The sequence below is a fragment of the Ursus arctos genome, unplaced genomic scaffold (assembly GCF_023065955.2).
Source record: "Ursus arctos isolate Adak ecotype North America unplaced genomic scaffold, UrsArc2.0 scaffold_29, whole genome shotgun sequence".
Classification (NCBI taxonomy): domain Eukaryota; kingdom Metazoa; phylum Chordata; class Mammalia; order Carnivora; family Ursidae; genus Ursus; species Ursus arctos.
In genome coordinates, this window is record NW_026622974.1 from 19971463 (window position 1) to 19988018 (window position 16556).

At 36.5% G+C, this 16556-nt stretch overlaps 1 protein-coding gene across 1 annotated transcript in view; it reads right to left on the minus strand.

The window, feature by feature from the left end:
• EYS (eyes shut homolog) overlaps positions 1-16556 on the minus strand; it is a 1472707-nt gene that overhangs the window by 411637 nt on the left and 1044514 nt on the right.

Below are 16556 nucleotides of genomic sequence, written 5' to 3' on the forward strand. Positions count from 1 at the left end.
TTAAAGATATACCAAAAATATTTTGTCTAGCTCTTGTGTCGCTATGTTTAAAATCCTATGATAGCCATAAGGAAGACTCTTAGGAAATACTTGTTAGTTTTATTTCAAGCATATTTGTAAATACTGTAGTCTAAATATTTTAAACTTTATCTACAAAAGGAGAGAAGAATAAATGTAAGTGTTATGAGGAGTTCTTCAACAAACCAAAGTTAGGAGGGCTGCCTGAACATTCAGGGCACAGATTGAAATGAATATAAAAATCTGAAAAGTGTTCAAATTCAGAACTAGTTGGGTTGGTAAAAAGTCAGGGATTGAGTCTTTAATTTGTTATAGAGGGAAACAATTTTTTTATTTTTTTCTAAATACCATGATATTTACCTAATATGCCTAAACAGCTTAATGGTTATTTAGTTCTTTTAAAAAAAACAGTTCTCTTTAAATTTAACACAAAAATCTGATTTCCTTTTATATTCCATGTACCATACTAAATGCCCGAGTATGAAAGATAAAAACAAAAATAAAAACGGTCACTTTCCTCAATATTTTACCTCTAGGATGAACAGAAAGTATACCATGAAAATACAAGACAGTAAATACAATAAAGAAAAGCACACAGTACTATGGGAAAGTAAAATGAGAAGCCAAAAACTGGTTGGGATATGATGATAAAAACATGGCTTCCCAGGAAAAATAACAATTGATCCAAGTCTTTAGGGAAGAAAAGTAGTTAACCAGGTTAACTACTTTTGTAGTTAACTACTTTTGTAGTTAGCAATTTGTATTTCACAAAGAAGGAACATCCGAGGGAATGGGATGTGACATGAGAGAGGACATGGAATGTTGAAGAACTACAAGGACCTTAGTATAATTGGATTATAGTTTTGGATGGCAGGAAGGTGGAGGAAAACAAAACCAGATAAATAAGCAGGTATCAGACCATGAGGGGCAATGTGTGTCAGGTAAAGAAATGTAAGAAATGTATGTGGAAGAAGAATCATGCACCGATCTTTTGGAAAAGAAGTCTATAATAGAGCCAGATAAGTGAAACACCTGGGTGTTGATGAGAAAATCTGAGGAAATCATATGCAAGACAAAACAAAAAAACAAAACCACATTCTTTCACTCTGTGAAAGAAACAGTCTCTTAATTAGAAATAGAAACATAAGTGAGAATATAGACTTCAAGATATACTCTACAATCCAAACAACTTCCTTGCTCCCAAAGCCCATTGTTTTTTGGAAATCATTCTGTTTGTGAGTGATGTCAAAGAAAAGACACAAAAGAAAACAACTTTAGAATTCCTAGACTGGAAAAGGCTAGGATATTTCATTACTGGATCTAAGAGGGAATAAAAAGAGCTATATCGGTGTGGTAGACGCTGTGAAACTCTTGCTGTCAAATCTTGCTGTCTTCTTTTCCCACCTATGCTGATCTCAAACATGCTTCCTTAATAAAATCTTGCTTTATAATCTCTGTCTAGGATCCTGCTGCTTGGAGGAGCTTATCCTGTAACAACCGGGGAGCAAAGTAAGAAAACAGCCTGACTAGCAAGCTTTTCTGGTAAAGTGAAGAGGCGTCCTGCTCCTGAAGCAGCTTCATAGGCTTCCCCCTAAGTCCATAGTGCACAGCAATGGCTAAACAGAACCCAGGAGGTTTCATGGGAGAGCCTCATCTAGGTGTCAATCAATTTTAGAGCTAAAAGGGGCTCTCAAACTGATTCTAACTCCGCCACTTCGAAGACAGAGAAACTGCTGCCTCAGAAGAGTCATGATTTTCCTAATGCTACATAACTAATTAAGGGCTGGGCTGTGACTGAATTCCACAACTTTCAATCCCAAGCTACTGTCTTTTTCAGTAAACCTATGTTTCTCAAATGGCTGTGTTCCCGGGAATCTGCATCAGCATGTCAGATTTGCTTGCAGCCACAGGAAAAACATGAAAGTTCTTGGAGAATGATTTCATTTACTCTTTATACCACAATGCGTATGTTGCAGAATGTAAAGAACATGTGACTTTAAAGATTAAAGAGACAAGAGACTCTCAAGATCTTTGGAATTCAGCTTTGTCCAATGAGTAATAATTACCCTCCCTTTTAAAGAGCAAGGTGACATATATTGTCCCCACTCCAAACCAAGTGAGGAAATCTCAAAAAGTATCACTTGAGAATTGTGGATCACCAAATGCATGCTAGCAGAGCTAAAGCAATTTGTACAACCCCTTTTGTTGCCATCTGTGCTGAGTTCTTAGGAGAATGTGATATGTGTTCCTAGAGTTTGGAGGCAGGGGATGAAGACTGAAGCTTGCCTTTTGCTGGGAGAAGCTAAAAGGAAGTCAGCAGGCGGGAACAATCTGCAAAGTTAGTGAGGAGAATGAGGATTCACCCTGGGTTTACGTGCACTTATACTAGTTGGCAGGATGGTAGATGCCTGAGATTTTCTGAGATCTTAGTGATGATAAGAAAGATGGTGGATAAATAGGCTCAAGTCATCCAGAGATAACCTTTTCCAAAAAGATAGCTACTGTATCAGGTAAGCCAGCCTGAAAGGACAGAAATGTATTTCCCAGATAACTGCTAAAGGGAATTTGCAAGAGATCAGATAAGAGTGCCCAACCTGCAGCAGAGCAAGGTGCTGTAGGGAGTCACCACCAAACCACGGATGCACCTGTGATGTCAGAAGGCACCTGCTGCCAGCACACAATTGTAATTAGCATCTACTAAGGATTAAAACTTTTGGTGCTTTCCCTGATTTCTTTTACCCCTGATCTGACCCAGAAGACTCCAGTTTTAGAAAGGGAGGGACGGGAGGGTGTGGACAGCTTCAAATTGGGTGTAGAAATGAAAGTCGATTATAGTTAGTTAAATTAGATTAGACTTTTTAACACCTGCAAGAGACTGCAAAGCTTGGGATATACCCAGATTGTCTCAAAATAAGAGGAAGAAAAATCTCGTAGAAAATATCTTAAAAGTTGGTGCTGGAAGAAATTAAGTTATTTCTGGGTGTAAACCTACAAGTCAGGTCATTTAATAAACTAAATTTATTACTATGTCAATGTAGATGGAGTTGTCTCAATGCACATATCCTGTTGTTGTTTTTTTTAAGGGAGATTTAAAAATAGAAATGTATGGTGGTTAAAAAACAATTTTGGCATCAAACACAGTTTGGTTTGAGCTCTGGCTGTGCCCATCACTGCATAATATAGGCAAATTACTTTCTCTGTACCTCAGTTTCTTCATCTGTAAGATGGGGATATTAATAAATGTAGTTTACACATTTTGCGGTCTATTCCCCGCCCACCAAAATTCTTCCTTCTTGGGCAGCTGTTTTATGATCTCCTTCAGCAGTAAGGCTGGCACAACATCCTTTTGGCCAGAGTGACTGGATTAGGGGTAATCACTTTGGTCACGTGTCTTTTACCTAGGTTCCACCCAAGAAAGATTCGGTCTCTCCATGGGGGAAGGACTACAGTGTTGATCCAAAAGAGATGGTGAGAAGAATGAAACATGACTCCATCAGAGGAACTATGCACAGTGCTCTTGTTCTTATTCTAGTTCCTTTCTGGGAACAGCTCTTCATTCCCAGTCTGGGGCTTTATGAAATGCCAACTTTATATTTTCATAATGAATTTTTTTATCTTTGCTTATGTTTACTTAGATCAAACAGGAAGTTAAGTTTTAAGAACCTGGATTCAAATCTCAATTCCAAAACTTACTGGCTGAATAACCACAGACAAATTACTTAAATATTCTGTGTCCATTTTCTCTGAATTATGGGGATAGAACAGTATTTGCTTCAAAATAATACTCATTCATGAGGAATAAATGACTCATTACAGGCTAAAATTAAGAACAATGACTAAGAGGAGGAGGAGTTAAGATGGTGGAGTAGTAGGGGGACCCTGAGCTTACCTGTCCTTCGAACACAGCTAGATCAACATCGAATCATTTCTGAACAACTAGGAAATCGATCTAAGGATTAAGAAAACAATGTGCACAATTGGAGGGAGAGAAGTGGCAGATGTGAGGTCTGGAGACCTGAACTGGGGGAGAGAAAAGCTGCAGTGCTGCGAAGGGGGGGGAAGTCCTTTACACAGAGAAGTCAGGGAGAGAGGGAGAAAGCAGGGGAGAAATAAGCACATAGGGTTCGCACAAGACATGAGGTGTGGAGATCCCCTGGGTTGTACTGGGAAAGAACGCACCCCTTCCTGGAGTATATTTGGAAGACAGTATTTTGCCTCTCCAAGGACAAAAGGCCTGGTGGGCACAATTAAGTAGCCACTGAACAGCCGGGGCAGAGGCACATTCAGAGGGCAGAATAATCTGGTCACAGCTTTTCGCTGTGCTTCATCATAGACTCCAGGCCCCTATGGAGGCCTGTGACTGCTTTTCTGGGACAGAATGTTGCTGGGTGCACCTCCGTGAGGCTCTCCTCCAGAGGAGGAGAGTGGGTCTGCACCTTGCCTGGTCCTTTAAGATTTGGAGTTTTGAATCCCAGATGCCGGCCAGAGATAAAACACAGGAGAATGTAGCACTGGGTAGGTCAATAGCCAGGCACAGACAGGCTGAGGGCAGGGATCTCATGAAAGCCTGGGACCCAGGAGGGGAAACCGTTTGCTTTTCTGTGTGGGTCTCCTGAACAGTGGGGGCCTCCAGTTTCACTCCCCAGGGACAAGAGGGTGGGGGGATGTTATCTTCTATTCCCTGCCCACCAACATGGTTGGACTTCAGAAGCATAGCACCCGCAGTGGAGGCTGGAGTGGCTTACACCAAACCCTATCCCCCTGCGCCTGGTAGGGGCATCTTTACTAAGGCAGATCTGACTATGAGCCAGCACAGTGGGCCTCTCCCTTGGAAGACCAACACAGGTTCCTGCATCAAGTCTACTGGTCACAGAGTGTTAAAAAGTGTCAGCGTCAGTTCTGGTGGAAATAGAACCAGGCTTTCCTTTGTTTTTTTAATTTGGTTTAATTTTTAAAATAATTTATTTCTTTTTTCTTTGGAATCAGGCTTATAGTTTTTTGTATGTCTGTCTGTTTGCTTTTTTGCCCCTTTTCCTTTTCTCTTTTCTTGTATCAGCCCTTCCTCCCTCCCTCCCTTCTTTCCTTCCTCCCTCCCTCCCTGCCTGCCTTCCTTCTTTTTAGCAGGCTTTTCTTAACAAACAAATAAAAAAAAAACACCTAGTTAATGGTCCAAACACTACCCACTGCAGGCAAGGAGGAACTCTGCAGAGGACTGACCTGTGGGAAAGAACAGCCAAAACACAACAGCAGAGTGCAAACAGCATACACCAGAAACACATCCTGAAGCGCCAGGCCCTGGATAGTGTAGGACTACTTCTTTTTTTTTTTTTTTTTTTTTAAGATTTTATTTATTTATTTGACAGAGATAGAGACAGCCAGCGAGAGAGGGAACACAAGCAGGGGGAGTGGGAGAGGAAGAAGCAGGCTCATAGCGGAGGAGCCCGATGTGGGGCTTGATCCCGTAACGCCAGGATCACGCCCTGAGCCGAAGGCAGATGCTTAACCGCTGTGCCACCCAGGTGCCCCAGGACTACTTCTTAATATAGTATTACTCTCAGGAGCAGGATATATAACAAGTTTTCATAGCATGCAAAAGACAGAAACCTAGACATAATGACAAGACAGAGGAATTCTCCCCAAAAGAAAGATTAATAACAATTCACAGCCAGGAATTTGCTCAAAACAGATATAAGCAATATATCTGAACAAGAATTTAGAACAACAGTCATAAGATTATTAGCGAGGCTGGAAACAGGCATAGAAAACAGCAAAGAAGGGGCGCCTGGGTGGCACAGCGGTTAAGCGTCTGCCTTCGGCTCAGGGCGTGATCCCGGCGTTGTGGGATCGGGCCCCACATCAGGCTCCTCCGCTATGAGCCTGCTTCTCCCTCTCCCACTCCCCCTGCTTGTGTTCCTTCTCTCACTGGCTGTCTCTATCTCTGTCAAGTAAATAAATAAAATCTTAAAAAAAAAAAAAAAAGAAAACAGCAGAAAAACCCTGGCTGCAGAGCTAAAAGACCTAAAAACTAGTCAGGCCAAAATAAAAATGCTATAACTGAGATGCAAAACCAACTGGAGGTAATCACAACAAGGATAGAAGAAGCAGAGGATCGCATAGGTGATACAGAAAAAGTTATGGAAAATAAGGAAGCTGAAGAGGGAAAGAAAACTATTAGATCATGAATACAGACTAGGGAACTTGGCAATTCCACAAAGCACAATAATATCTGTATCATAGGAGTCCCAGAAGAAGAAGAGAGGAAAAAGGGGGCAGAAGGTTTATTTGAACAAATTACAGCTGAGAACTTCCCTAATCTGGGGAAGGAAACAGGGATTTAAGGGCAAGAGGCACAGAGAACTCCCTCAAAATCAACAAAAACAGGTCAACACCAAGACATATCATAGTGGAACTTGCAAAATACAAAGATAAAGAAAGAATTCTGAAAGCAGCTAGGGACAAAAGGTTCTTAACCTACAAGGGTAGACACATAGGGATAGCAGCAGACCAGTCCACAGACACTTGACAGGTCAGAAGAAAGTGGCAAGATATAGTCAATGTGTTAAATGGGAAAAATATGCAGTTAAGAATACTATATCCATTGGGGAGGGCATGTGTTGTGGGGAGTGCTGTGTATTGTGTAAGACCGATGAATCACAGACCTGTACCCCTGAAACAAATAATATATTATAAGTTAGTAAAAAAAAATAATAATAAAAAAAGAATACTATATCCAACAAGGCTGTTATTCAGAACAGGAGAAAGAGTTTCCAAGACAAGCAAAAACTAAAGGAGTTTTGAACACTAAACCAGCTCTGCAAGAAATATTAAAGGGTACTCTCTGAGTGGGAAAGAGAGACCAAAAAAGCAACAAAGACTAGAAAGGAACAAAGACAATCTATAGTAATAGCGACTTTACAGGTAATACAATGGCACTAAATTCGTATCTATCAATAATTACTCTGAATGTATATGGACTCAGTGCTCTGAAAAGAAGACACAGGGTATCAGAATGGATAAAAAAACAATACTTATCAATATGCTGCTTACAAGAGACTCATTTGAGACCCAAAGACACCTCCAAATTGAAAGTGAAGGGGTGGAGAACCATCTCTCATGCTAATGGATATAAAAGAAAGCTGGAGTAGCTATATTAGACAAACTAGATTTTAAGCCAAAGACTGTAATAAGATATAAAGAAGGGTTCTATATCATAATAAAGGGGTCTACCCAGCAAGAAGATCTAACAATTATAAATATTTATGCCCCCAACTTGGGAGCACCCAAATATAAAGTTAAAGAAACTCATGGATAATAATACAGTAATAATAGGGAACTTAACTCCGCACTTATAGTAATGGATAGATCATCTAAGCAGAAGATCAACAAGGAAACAATGGCTTGGAAATGCATACTGGACCACATGGACTTAAAAGATATATTCAGAGTATTTCATCTAAAGCAGAATAAACATTCTTTTTAGTACACATGGAACACTCTCCAGAATAGATCACATACTGGGTCACAAAACAGGCCTCAACCAGTAAAAAAGACTGAGATCAAAACATGCATATTTTGAGACCACAACACTATGAAACTTGAAGTCAACCACAAGAAAAAATCCAGAAAGACCACAAATACATGGAGATTAAAAAACATCCTATTAGGGGCTCCTGGGTGGCTCAGTCGTTAAGCATCTTCCTTTGGCCCAGGGCATGATCCCAGGGTCCTGGGATCAAGCCCTGCATCGGGCTCCCTGCTGCACTGGGAGCCTGCTTCTTCCTCTCCCACTCCCCCTGCTTGTGTTTTCTCCCTCGCTGGCTGTCTCTCTCTCTCTGTCAAATAAATAAATAAAATCTTAAAACAAAAAACAAAAAACATCCTTTAAAGAATGAATGGGTTAACCAGGAAAGTAAAGAAGAAAGTAAAATAAATATATAAATATATAAATATAAATATAAATATAAATATAAATATATAAATATATATATATATATATATATATACACATGGAAGCAAATTAAAATGAAAACATAACAGTCCAAAGCCTTTGGGACACAGCAAAAGCTGTCCTAAGAGGGAAGTATACAGCAATACAGGCCTTCCTCAAGAAGCAAGAAAAGTCTCAAATACACAAACTAACCTTCTACCCAAAGGAATTGGAAAAAGAACAGCTGCCTAAAACCAGCAGAAGGGAAATAATTATGATTAGATCAGAAATAAATGATATAGAAATAAAAAAAAACAGTAGAATAAATCAATGAAACTAGGAGATGGTTCTTGGAAAGAATTAACAAAATCGATAATACCATAGCCAGACTTATCAAAAAGAAAAGAGGAAGGACCCAAATAAATAAAATCACAAATGAATGAGGAGCACTCACAACCAACACTCCAGAAATACAAACAATTAAAAGAGACTATTATGAACAATTATATGCCAACAAATTAAGCAATCTGGAAAAAAATGGAAAAATTCCTAGAAACATATAAACTACCAAAACTGAAACAGGAAGAAATAGAAGACTTGAACAGACCCATAACCAGAAAATAAACTGAATCAGTAATCAAAAATCTCCAACAAACAAGAGTCCAGGGCCAGATGGCTTCCCAGGGGAATTCTAGCAAACATTTAAAGAAGTAATAGCTATACTTCTAAAACTGTTCCCAAAATAGAAATGGAAGCAAAACTTCCAAACTCGTTCCAGGAGGCCAGCCTTATGTTGATCCCAAAACCAGACAAATGGATAAAGAAGATGTGGTACATATACACAATGGACTATTACTCAGCCATCAAAAAGAATGAAATCTTCCCATTTGCAACAATGTGCATGGAACTAGAGTGTATTATGCTAAGCCAAACAAGTCAGTCACAGAAAGACAGATATCATATGATTTCACTCCTATGTGGAATTAGGAAACAAAACAGATGAACAAAGAAGAAGGGAAGGAAAAATAAAAGAAGATAAAAACAGAGAGGGAAGCAAACCATAAGAGACTCTTGACTATAGAGAACAAACTGAGAGTTGGTGGGGGGGATGGGCTAAATAGGTGATGGGCATTAAGGAGGGCACTTGTAAGGATGAGAACTGGGTGTTATATGTAAGTGATGAATCACTATTTTATTCCTGAAACCAATACTACACTATATGTTAACTAATTTGAGTTAAAAAAAAAAAATAAAGAAGAATGCCTAACACATACTAAGCATCTGGTAAATGTTACCTATTATTTATTGAGTGGATTTCTAGAACTGAGAGATGAAAATAACTTTGACTAATATTATCTGACTTACAAGGTTGGCACAAGGACTGAAAGAAAAAATGCATGAAAATAGCTTAGCATGGTATATACCAAGTATGAAATGGTAATTGTTAGCTGTTATTGTCTGTTGCTTTCTTATTTCTTATTACGACACCTGATGTTAATCTACAGAAACACTAAGATTATACAAAGTACCCATTCTTCATTTTAATCCACAAGCAGTGAATGGAACTGCAAGCAAAGAGTGAGAATTGCTTTCAATTTCCATATCTCTCTCTATCCATATTTATTCTTATCCATATCTATGATCCTAAGACAGAGAGTAAAGAGACGTCTATAGAGACACCTTAACAAAATAGATTAAATCAATTCAAATTGATTTAGTATTTCAAGGACAGTTTAAGAATAAATTCTTTTGCTCATGTGGTTCTCAATTTCATTAATAAAATTGTGTTTATGAGTAAAGACATCATGTTGCCTCTTAAATACAAGTTCTATTAATTTTTTCCTGTCAAAGGCACATCACATGTAGAAGAAAATAGTTGCCTAAATATCAATTTCCCAGAGGCCACATAATTTATTCTTAATTCACTCTGGTCATTATAGTCCTTTCTTTTTGCCATTTAATAAATAACATTTGAAGGTAGGTTAACATTAACTAGCCTTTGTTTTCACTGTTGGTCTATTCTCCAACTAATAAATTAATATTTTTAATCTGTCATTGGGGTTCTCTGCAGTATGTGTCTCACCTGAATTTCCAGCTTTATTTCTCAGCTGATCTCACATGTATCCTGCTTCCAAGCGAAACTAGACAATTTTCTCCTCCTTCATGAATTTTCTCATTCTAATTCCTCCAACTCATCCTTCTAAGTACCATTTCAGAAACCACTTTATTCATGGAATATTTTTCCTGATTACCTAAGTTGGATGTAAGAAAGGAACAATCTTCATGAAAATATTTTGATAAGAGGTTTATGTTGTGTTTGCTGGAGGAATGGCAACAAAAATTTTGCTAAATTATTCTACCATATAAGTAAATAAAAATACCAGAAATGCAAAGAGAAAACAGAAAACAGGGGAATGATGAGAACAGAGAGGAGAAATATTTGAAGAATTTTTAAGGAAAAGATTAATGTTTAATATTAAGGTGTGTGTGTGTGTGTGTGTGTGTGTGTGTGTGTATGTGTGTGTATACCCATGTGCTATAAAAGCCTTACGTGAATGATTCTATTTTTGCGTGGAAATGAAGAAGAGGCCCATTGTTTGGGATCTTAGATTTGTATGATCTAGTTCCTATGTTAGAAGCCCAAGGTAAAAAATGACTCCTCTTACCCATCTCCTTTCTGTCCTTCTCAGGCAGTGGGTTAGCATATGGCTGAGGTTTTGCCGATCAGAAAATTTCAAAATATTTTGGGATTCTGAAGCCTAAGCAAATGACTCTGACTGGTGACAGTATAAAAGCCTTTCTTCAGTGGCGGTGGTAATGCTCCAGCCTATTCTTGGATGAGCCTTATCATGCTTCCTGTTCCCTGGTTCTCCAGAGTATCCTTTTGAGTGTATCTTCTAAGTTGGTTCCACTTGCTTTGCTCAATTCTGTGAATGTCAGATATCCATCTAATAAACTTCCTTTTCTATTACATGATCACATAAATTCCCTGAGGAATGACAACAGGTACTATGGTAGGTAGAATAATGGCTCCCTAAAGAGGTCCACACCCTAATCCCTAGGATCTGTGTACACGTTACTTTACAAGGCAAAAGGGCATTAAGGTTGCAGTTGGAATTAAAATTGCTAATCAGCTGATGTTAAGACACAGAGATTATCCTGGATTATCTCAATGGGCTCTGTGTAATGATAAGGGTCACTAAATGTAGAAAAGGGAGGTGGAAAGATAGATGAGATCACATGGTATGAAAAACATCTAGACCCCCCACTGTTTGCTTTGAAGATAAATGAAGGAGGAATGAAGGCCTCTAGAAGCTGCAAAAGGCAAGGAAACAGATTCTCCCCTAGAACCTCCAGAAAGAATACAGCCCTGCCAACATCTTGAGTTTAACCTACTGAGAATTGTGTCAGACTTTTGATCTACAGAACTTTAAGATAATAAACTTGTATTGCTGAAGTCACTAAGTGGTCTGATAATCAGTTACAGAAGCAATAGAAAACTAATATAGGTCCTAAGTAAAACATTGTTGGGGTGGAGGTGATGTTAAGCTGAAAGTATGTAGCTTTTTTTGAGACTATGTAGCTTTAAATAAGAAGGTACCAAAGTCAGCTGACCTTTGTTATGCTTGTCTTCCTTTCCTTACATCCCTCCCTCCACACCCCATGAGAACAACTACCTGAAAACCTAATTACAAAAACGTAAATTTTGTTCTTTATTTCATATTACCTCCAATGACTAACTTCATGTGTTACACATGTTAGGTGTTCTTAATGTTTATTTAATTTAATTGTGTTGAATTATAGTGGAATAAAAGAATGTTAATTAAGGCAATAAAGGAGACAAATAAAATAAATGTCATCCTTTTTTGATAGACAGAGGGGTATACGTAATTCCCTCCTCATCCTATATGGATGTTTCTGGATTATTACCAGCATAAGTAGAGAGATTGATGGACACCAATTTTTACATAGTTACAAGCATCAGGATGAGGAGGGAGCTGTCTTCTTCCACAGACTGAACACAGAACTCCTTGCTGAAGAATGTGCAGCAACTGATAGTGGAAAAGAGTGGAGAAGACTGGAGCCCTTCAGCCCAATCGTACCTTCAAAACTGAAATCTTCTGTCTTTGATGATAGGTAATATTGTCTCCTTTCAGCCCCCGTCCTTGACTTCAATCCCCATTCATTTTTAACTTAACATCTTACTATTTCAGCAGTTGTCGTTGACTAATAAATACGCAACATCACTCTAGGACTTAAAAAAAATAAATTTTCAGACTTGAAAATTTTCAGTATTATGTTTGAAAAGGCCAATACGCATTTCTTGGCCCTTTGTTGATGATGTAGACCATCAGTTCTTTGCAAAGGAGATAAATCATTGTTATAAGAAGCTGATTAATGCTGTTTCTCTGCCTTGTTGGCTCTGGAATGTCTGACATTCAGTCACCTGATCTAAAGTTAATAAATAAATTCAAACTTCTCTAGTTTGCCTTTAAAATATATTCTGCTTATGTTGTAAAAGCAAAGGCAGGTGTTAAGGCAGTCTTTTTTTTTCTTTTTTCTTTTATAACAAGACAAACCACCTACTAAAACCTCTCATTTTTATTTCTAGGTTTGCAATTTACTCAGTACAGATGACCTTTAAACATATATGGGATATACACAGACAGGATATCAAATAAAACAAAAGATTTCTTGGTTTTAATGTATGGCATTTAAATACTCCTTTATTGCACTATTTATAAAACTGTTTTATAGAACACTAAAAAGTATTGGGCTGTTTAAAAATGTTAATCCTATAATTAATAGTCAGAGGCATACGCTTTCCCCCAGCACAAGGCACTGATATTCTAAATCTGTCACTCTGAACTTTACAGTAGGAGACAGCCATCTGCCTGCATGCAGCCATCTAAAACAAAGCAAGAATATATGCTCTTATGTCTCCCCTGGTGAGATGCAGGATCTTTATGATAAAGTAGGCAACAAGCTTTAGCTAATATGAATAAAGATAGCATGTGCTGAGGAAAAAAACATATATTAAATCAAACTGATTCTATAAAAGTCAATGTTATTAGGTGATTGGATAGGGATGACTTGATAAAATAGAGCACATTACATAATGCCAAGTAGAAAGGAAATATTACTATGGGTGACCCATTACTGAGTACCATAGCCCTAAAAACCTCTTCTCTGTGTACTAAATCTAGTAAGGTCTAGACTCAGGAAGGTCTCAATTTTAATTAAGGTCTATACTTAATTTACACTTCCATTTTGCTGTGAAAAATCAAAGTTATGGTAAAATACTTCACTATTCTCTCACAAGTTAAAAATATTAACTGGAAGTAAAAAAGCAAGGTTGTGAAGAACAATCAACTTCCAAAATATCTGTACATATCGGATGCCTATGCAATTATATAGTTTTTTTTCCCCCCAGAGAATCATGTTCTTTCGTCATTGATATCTAGATTTTTTCTGAAATTCAAGACTTGTTCATCTACTTTCTGTATTTTTACTGAAATCATTATGGAAATAGATATGATTCTTTTCAGGTCACCTAATGTACTTTTCAGTTTAATTTTAGGTTGATCACAATAATACCTTCTAGTAAAAATTTAGATCAACATTAACTTCTTGGTTTTCTGATTTTCAAGTATCATTTTTTAAAGAAAATTCTCTTTTCTTCCTGAAATTAAAATACTTCTTATGTACAGATTAAAGAGTGAGAAAATTCAGAAATTCCATGTCATGCCATCATGTTAAATATGATATTCTAACTAGTGTATCAATAGAGCATAGTGGTTAAATGTGAATTCTGGAGTCAGCCAAGATTGCTTCTAATCCTACCTCTACCACCTACAAGCTGTGTGACCTTCAGCAAGTAATTTAATAGAGTCTAGGCCTTAGATTTCTCATTTGTAAATGGGGGTAATTTAAAGTGCCCACTTCAGCTGGGTTATTCTGAGGGTTAAGTGAAATAAGATGCATGAAGCACTCAGTGCAGTGTCTGGTAAATCAGAACTCTTCACAGTGATATTATGCAAATTTCACTCCTGAAGTTGAAGTTCATATATTTTAGATGTTGAATGTACTCAATAAGGGACTCATTTAAGAAATTATTTTCATAGCAATTATCTTTAAATTCTAGGCATTTTAATACTGAGAATATATATATATTCTCAGTATTAAATATATATATTATATATAAATATATTATATATATTCTTAGTACATATATATATATATTTATATATATATATATATATATATGGAGAGAAAGAGTAATATATATATATTGTGGAGGGAGAGGAGAGAGATGGATTAATTGATTGATTTGGAGACTGTTTATCCAAATCAAGACTTTTACCAGGTAGGTGAAATACCAAAACGAGTACACAATACTGTTTATTGAAATCTACACTTAGAAATTATGGTATCTGGCCAATCTAGATAATGCTATAAAAAGTCTCATCATGGTACCAGATTCCTGAATCATGGGCGTTAGGCATCAGTCATCATCTGTCAATTTGGATTGTAAGATGCATACCAGTATGAATTATATTTAGAGCATTAGATTGAAAACACAAACCTGCTCTTGGCTTTATGACTGAAAGAAGAAAAATACTTAATTCAAAGGGATAAATGATTAAAAATAAATATAATTTTTACAGTTAGAGCATATTACACCACGTTCTAAAAATTATACTGAAATATTTCCCCCAAAAGGAGGCAAGAACAACAAAATCACAGACAATACTATAACTGATAATCTAAGAACAGTTCTATTGACTGAATTTTGTTTAGAGTAAAACACAACCTCAGATATTTCCGACTTAAAGTTTCTTAAAAAAAACCCCTCTAATTGGTAATAATTAGTCACAGCTTCTGATTATTTTGCACTTAGAAATAAATAATCTATAGTGGATTACTTAATTTTTGCAATATAAGTCATCCAACTATTATTTTTTAAAATATTATAAATTCAACAGGAAAAACATTAAAATGTACAAGGTAGAAAGTGATTAATAACGCTGAAAGAAAATAAAATATCCTCAATAACAAATATAGAATAGAGATTTTCAATTCTTTTCCTGAGGTCAGTCTCCTACATTCTGCCACCCAAAACACCAAATACAGTTAAATTCCAGTAAAGCCTTGGGTTTAACTCCAAATAAACCTGGATTTCTCTCTTTCTGGAGGAAAGTATAGGTCTGTGCATCAGTGTTAAAGCTACTCAGTAAGGAGTTAAAGGAGGGAGAACTAGGGATTCAGTCGGTGAGATAAGGATTATGGCTGGAGGGTCATTTGTAGTCTAACATGTGTGATTGACCAGAGATACAGCCAATAACTAAAGACTCCTATTTTGTAACATGAATTTCACTATCATTAGTAAATCTGGATTAAAAAAAAAAACATTAAAAATTGAAGTATAGTTCAAGAAAGGTAAGAAGGGTATTTTTCTAAAACTCTACCTAGCATGAAATTAAAAAAAGAAAAAGCCCTCTCAGAGTTTTAAATGGCTAAGTGTGGATCTAAAAGAGCTTTACAATCCAAATTACGTCCCTAGAACTCTACTTACAGAATGTAATATAAATGATCACACACTGTACCGGAAGGCAAGTCTCATATTTTGCAGACATATGAAATATTCACTAAAAAATCAAGCAATAGTGATGTGTCTTCAAAAACATTTTACAATGAAAAAATTGACTTTAAGGACACATAATATTTATATAATGAAAATAGACCATGTTTACATTTCCATTCCTTTTACTATATTTACTTGCTTACTTGGCTGAATATGAACACATGGCACTCCTACACGGTCATCTGGCAAGGAGAGTTGACTAACGTATTATGCATACCTATGAGTTTGCTTCAAGAGGTCCTACATTTTGGTATTAAAAAAGGGAAATATTTAACACAATCATGGATAAATAATGAAATTCTTTGCCATCTAAATCATTATCCAATAGTAATCCACATCCTCACCTACCCAATTTAGAACCAGTGATTAATTTTCCATAGAAAACTATGTTACTTTTCTAGCTCTTAGTGTAGGGACATGTTATCATGACCTAATGGCTTTGTAATCTGCCCAGGGCGTTTTTGCTTCAATTAACTGAGAGACTTACTCTTAGGAGGCCATTAGATGTTGACAACAGAGAAATTTTCTTTTGATTCATAAATAGCTCCATTAATACTAAAACCACATTCTTAAACACCAAAAAATAATGTACTCTTCTTACCAAAATAATTTAAATATAGGGATCTGCTTATGAAATATAAAAAAATAATGATCTGATTAACAATTAAGCAATAAAAATAGTATAAAGTAGAACTTAATTGTTTCTGTGGTGACAAAGGATGGACTACACCATAATTTTAGAAGAAATATATAAATAATGCTACATTTCAACTTTAACTCTTATTTTGTGTGATAACTGAAAATATATTTTGAATAACAATCCTAATGGAGAAAAAAAAAATCTTAGGTTTACTTCTACAATACTGAACTAAACGTGTTCTATCAGAATTCATTTTTAAATAAAATTATACAGATGTTTCTTGTTTGTACTATTATCTGTCACTGTGTACAATAAGGTTGTAATTC